The 5,937-nt window shown below is 44.1% G+C and overlaps 1 long non-coding RNA gene across 1 annotated transcript; it reads right to left on the bottom strand.

The window, feature by feature from the left end:
- Positions 1-1,774: 1,774 nt before the first annotated feature.
- Positions 1,775-4,763, bottom strand: LOC127295826 (uncharacterized). The gene is made up of 4 exons (XR_007848117.2): positions 4,344-4,763; positions 4,017-4,213; positions 2,899-3,536; positions 1,775-2,178 (listed from the first exon to the last, which is right to left on the bottom strand). It is a non-coding gene; the product is annotated as an uncharacterized lncRNA (long non-coding RNA).
- Positions 4,764-5,937: the final 1,174 nt, after the last annotated feature.

Below are 5,937 nucleotides of genomic sequence, written 5' to 3'. Positions count from 1 at the left end.
CGTCTACCGCAGCAACAAGAGCCTCCTCTTGTAGGCTTTGGAATCTCTTCAAGGGTGAGACTCGATACCCCCTCGTTGCTACCGTCTTCTAGATTGCATCTTGGCTTGGATTGCGTGTTCGCGGTAGGAAAATTTTTGTTTTCTATGCAACGTTATCATACAGGATGACTTATGATATTCAACTGTTATGTCTCGCAACAACAATATTCCTGGGATTGCGATGTATGCCATAACAGGCATCTGGACTTAAAAATCCGGGTGTTGACAAGTTGGTATCAGAGCCATTGTTTGACCTTAGGAGACCCTAGTTAGAATGGACGTTTGAAAATTTTAGTTTCAAAAACAAATAAGTGAATATTTGTGAAAAACTTATGCTCACTCTTATCCTTGAGATCTTTTTCAAAATGAGAATTTCATGCTCTATTTTTTCCTTTGAGAACTACATAAAACTTTACACACTTGACCACCTCTTTAACTTACTCATCCTCATTGCTCACAGATGGAGTACAAATTGGAGTTCTATCAGCTTGGTCATGGAGGAAACCTGATGTTTGAGAAAGACTTGAAGCAACTAGTGGACTGTCTAGGACGCCCGTATCCCGAGTTCTTCGGGACACCCCTCAACAATCCCTCCGGAGGACCACCTCGGTGGGAAGTTTCTGCAGACATACGAAGAAAGCTTGGAGCCCCGATATGGGAAACCATATGGTTTTCTGTAACGGGAAACACCTGGAAGGAAGGACTAGTTAGAGCGATGCAAGAAGCAATTGCCCGTCTGTGTGGACAAAATGAGAACAAGATCAAGAATACTCGCTTCATCTACTACCCAAGACATGACCCCATGGGAAGACCGATGACCATGCCCCCGCACACGGAGATGAACCACTATGTAGCACACCTCGACTTCATGCTATACAAGACCCGCAAGGAGTTGGACAACGCCCTCGCCTCTCGCCAAGCACATTACCCGTAACAACGAAGAATCCACTCGGAAGAGTAGTATCACCCCAGCACTTAAGTAGGTGTGAGTTGTATCAGGATCCCCTTGTATCGTAGAGCGAATGAATGGTTCTTCAAACCAACGGTGTACTAGATTTGTAATGTGTGATGTTTGGTATGAATGAAAAAGTGTTGTTGGTTTGACCCCCTCAACACTACTCAAGTTTTCAAGTTTTGAACTTTGTGAACTTTAATCACTAGAAGAAATATGTTGACTTGCGACACTCCAATTTCTTCATCGAATCGTCATTACATTTAATATATGACGTTTCTACGACGAAAAATAGATCGTCAAGAACGGAGCGTCAGGAATCAACCAACATGACCTTCTATTTAAAATCGTCATGATCGTCTATGACGATATTGCATCGTCATAACATCTATGACGATCTAATATCGTCACGGGCGATCTAGCCATGCCACATCAAATCCTACGTGGGCAGTCTGACCTGGCAAAATTGTGACGAAATGAAATCGTCGTAATCCAATATCAGCCCGGTCCATTTGGTGGTCTACATAGGCCAAGCCCATTAATCCAGCCTCTTTTGCCTGGGCTTTGACCTTGTTCTATCCATTTGTCTCTTGGGCCTTGGCCTTTTTTTACTGTTTTTCCTATTTTGGGCCTTAAGCTTTGAACGATCCATTTCTTTCATGGGCTGCTCCCGCCAATCAGATATGTGCTAATTGTACTGTTAAATAATTCGGTCCCACTTCTAATTTTTTATTATACTGTTGGTACCACGTCAGGTCTTGTTTTCTAACTATTTGACACTAATTAAACAATAGATAGTTTAACCGGAACCAACAAATACATGAAATTCTTTTGAAAAGATCCATAATTAAATACAAGGTTCACATGTACAAGTGTAACGAGGCTGCAACTGAATCGTCTAGACCAAAATGTACACCACTGCATGACTATATCCCTACAGCAGACAACATCCATCATGGGTAGAAGCAAGAACCAAAGAATGTCTTTCCGGCCGTCCAGACTCAGCTACCAACCTCTAGGTACCCTTTTTGCTGCTGCATCATCCAAACCTCTCCCGTCCAAAGCCATGGCAACATGCTGACTTCTCCATGTGAGCACTGTTCCGTTCGGCATCACTTTGCAGCAGCTGGCTACCTATAACCACAAGTCCAAGAACAAGCTTAGTGTCATAGGCTCGTCCATCCATCCTGCATGACAACAAACAATGCAAAGGTCAAACCAACAATCAAAACCATTCAGCAGATAGAGACTAGCCAGAGTAACAGTGTTTATGATCATCTCAAGCTGCAGGTAAATCTTTAACAGAGTGTAAAATAAGAGTTTTTTAAAAGATTTTTGATAGCTGTGTCAAGTAAGAACTCATTTGCATCCAGCTCAATGTTAAAAGCTTTCTAGATTAAGAGAGAATCAATTAAAAACAACGGAGTGCGTATAGGATGATAAACCACAGAATAAGAACACTTGAATTCTCGACTGTGGTGTCACACAATTTACTCAAATTCTGAACTACCGAGTGAGTGATGACAATTTACAATATCAGAACAGATCTGATTACCCAAATTCTAATATGGTTGGCTCTAATATGACAGCAAATATTCTGGACTGTAGTGTCGCACAATTTACACTCGAATTCTGAACTACCAAGTGAGTGATGGCAATTTACAATATCAGTACAGATTTGATTTCCCAAAATCTAATAAGGTTGTCTCATATATGACAGCAAATATCCCTTGTTTGGCCATGTGCAACTCCTCCGTTACCAAAAGCATGCCTCCCTAAGAAATTGCAAAAGGTCCCCCTTCATGATATTCTGTGCTATGTGGTAGTGTTTTTGCGTAACACAAAATAAGAACAGCAGCCTGAGATAACAAAAGAAGCAGCAGCTTAAAAGGAAGGGGTCTATTTACCTTTTTTGCCATCTACCATCAGCCAACAGGTGCCTAAATGATATGACAAAGGAATTCTTCCGGTGCTTGGCCACATTAACATCATTCCATTTGAATTCTGCAGGAACAAGAAAAGATACCGAGCATTGAGCACATAGTTTTGAAACAATAATTACCACAATAATGACATAACTGATGTTGCAAATATAACTTCAATGTGGCAAATTTATTGTCCAAAAAGGTTGCAAAAAAAATCACAGTACAATAGTATAATCAATTCCAATGATACATATGAATAGATAACAGTTGAATAGAAAACATCTTTCTTATTCCATAAAAAATCATAGACGCCATATCATTCACCATGCACGAAGAACATCTAAGAACATTACATCTTAAATAGAAATAAATACTAAACTATAGAAGCAGATACCAAGCTAAATGGCTTGCAGAAGTTAAGAGGATAATATCAGAAGGCATTACAACTAACAGCAGGGAAATCTTAAAACTGACATCAAATCTGCATTAAGATTCTAGATTGAGGAAATATCAGAACATCAGGAAACTTATCAAATAAATATCCTTCTCCAAGCGGTAGAAGCCTGTGCCACTACCATCCCACGCTGAAACCTGAAACTGAGCTTGGTGCGGCATTGTGCCTGAGACACCAACAGAGAAACAGGAACAAATAAGGGGCATACATACAGAGATAATAGTATGCTTTATTCTAACAGAGACATACAAAGGACTAGTATAACACTTCACGTTCAGATACAACAACCATTTATATATCACATAACTCAGGGATCGTAAGCAAACATACATATATCCATCTACTTGTACAACTAAACTATTGTATGCCCTGCGTGACAAAGGCTTCAGTATGACAAGTAGCATGCAACCAAAGGGAGAATAGAGATATATGAATTGAACTAAACTATGCATTTTCACCTTTTGAACTGGATGATGGTAAACAAAGAGAGCAACAGCATCCGTAGATAAAAGAGCAGAGGTGTAGCCAATTACTATGCACTGATATATGAGTTGCAACACAAAGGTCTATCCAAAACCGCAATCTATGCAACACGGGGAAAAAACTGTGTCGATCTAAAACAGGAAGTAGTGATCCAGCCAACTACCTGATCTGGTCGTCTGCGCAGAAGTCCGACCAGTCCTCACGCTGGCGTCGGTGAGGAAGACCCAGCCAAAGGGGATCTGGTAGAGGAGGCCCCTGAGGCATAAGGCAGGTGCTGGTCTCCGCTCGTTGGTTCAAATCACAGCAACTCGAGGAGGTCGCCCTCTTCAGGTTCCCACCGCAGATCAACATCGTCGGTTCCTGCGCGTAAGCATAAGAGGAGGGTTAAGAAAGAGAGATTCGGGCCTGAAGGAAGAGGGAGAGACGGGTGGTAGAGGTGGAGCATGCCAGCGTCGGGGGAGCGAGACAAGAACAATAGGGCCGAACTAACCTGGGAAGCCAGGGGTCATCTTCTTCAACCATATCCGGTGGCACCGAGCATCGGTGCGCCTCCCCCAGCGTAGGGAGCCCGTGGGGAGCCCCAGGACGCGGGAGCCCGCGGTGGCCGAGACGACGAGGAAACCTGTGGCGGACGCCATCAGTAACCGCACTGACTCGACTGATGTCGTCGGGAGAAGACAGGCTCGAGGCCGTTGGACGGCCGGCCTAGCCTGGGGATGCCCGAAATTGTCTTCTACGACCAGATCCGGTGAGCGCGCAGCGAAAGGGAGCCGGACGAGAGGAGGTGGTCTAGATCGCGAGGGGAATCTAACGGGGATGCCTGCTGTCGAAGTTCTCTCCTCGCGGGGGTGGCGGCGGCATATGAGGGCAGGGAGAAAGAGCTAGGGTTTCTTGCGCCCACGGGTTGCTAGATCTGACTTAAAACCCAAAAAAATCGTTTGCGAGTGCGGTGTGCGCGGGAATTAAACAAAAAAAAGGCCGGGAAAGAAAGCGGGCGCGGACCGAAAATGTGACCGCTAGCGGGAACCAAATTTTGAGGTCCATATTACACTAAAACTTTATGGTAGTTGGGTTTTCTATTCTCAGGTACGGAGTACATTTTTCTCTCTTCCTTGCCGTAGGCGTGATAGACACCACTGAAAATTTGAATGGCCACACTGATAGACATTTCATGTGGCGAATTGCTTAGGTGTTAGTCTAGTCCACATTTTTCATCAAAAAATAAAATCTTATACACAGTTATGACGATCTTAATTCGTCGCAAACGTCTAGAAATAACGCCGTAGACCATGTGGTTCGGGTTATGACGATTTTCGTGCTAGGAAATAATGACGTTTATATTCACATCGTCTTAATTTTCAAGTGTTTTGGCTCCCTCAAAACAGCTAACGACTATTCAGTACGAAATCGTCATAGAATCATGACGATTTTATCTAGGGTCACTCAGCAAAGGTCATAAGTCAACATATTTCTTGTAGTGAATTCAAACAAACCGTAGAAATTTCCCTCTTATCTTATCATCCACTCCGATGTTCAGATGGCTCCACCAACCCGCAACGCCACCCAAGACGCCATGCTGCAGATGCTAGAGATGATGATGGCCGACCGAGAAGCCGAGAGAGCTGAACGCCAAGCCAACATTCTTTGCCGCACCGCATTCGCTCGAACAACAACGGCCATGGAAACCACGACCACCCTGGGTCAAAACTGAAGAACTTTCAGAACACCAACCCACCTATCTTCAACAAGACCGAAGAGCCCCTCGATGCCGATGACTGGCTCCAGACAATGGAGAACAACCTGGAGGTGGCAGGAGTAGAAGCCACAGAGAAAGTACTGTTCGCCACCCACTACCTGTCAGGACCTGCACGAGCCTGGTGGACAAGCACCCGCGCAATGAATGCGGGACAGATAATGACCATGGAAGACTTCAAGCTGAAGTTTAGTAAGTACCATGTGCCCCAAGGACTGATCAAGATGATGAGAGACGAGTTCCGCGAACTCAAGCAAGGCAGAATGTCCGTGGTAGAATACCGCGACAGATTCCTTACTCTGTCAAGGTACGCCCCGGACGAGACCGATAC

Source organism: Lolium perenne, chromosome 4, assembly GCF_019359855.2.
Source record: "Lolium perenne isolate Kyuss_39 chromosome 4, Kyuss_2.0, whole genome shotgun sequence".
In the NCBI taxonomy this organism is placed as follows: Eukaryota; Viridiplantae; Streptophyta; class Magnoliopsida; order Poales; family Poaceae; genus Lolium; species Lolium perenne.
This window is presented reverse-complemented; position numbering and strand designations above follow the sequence as displayed.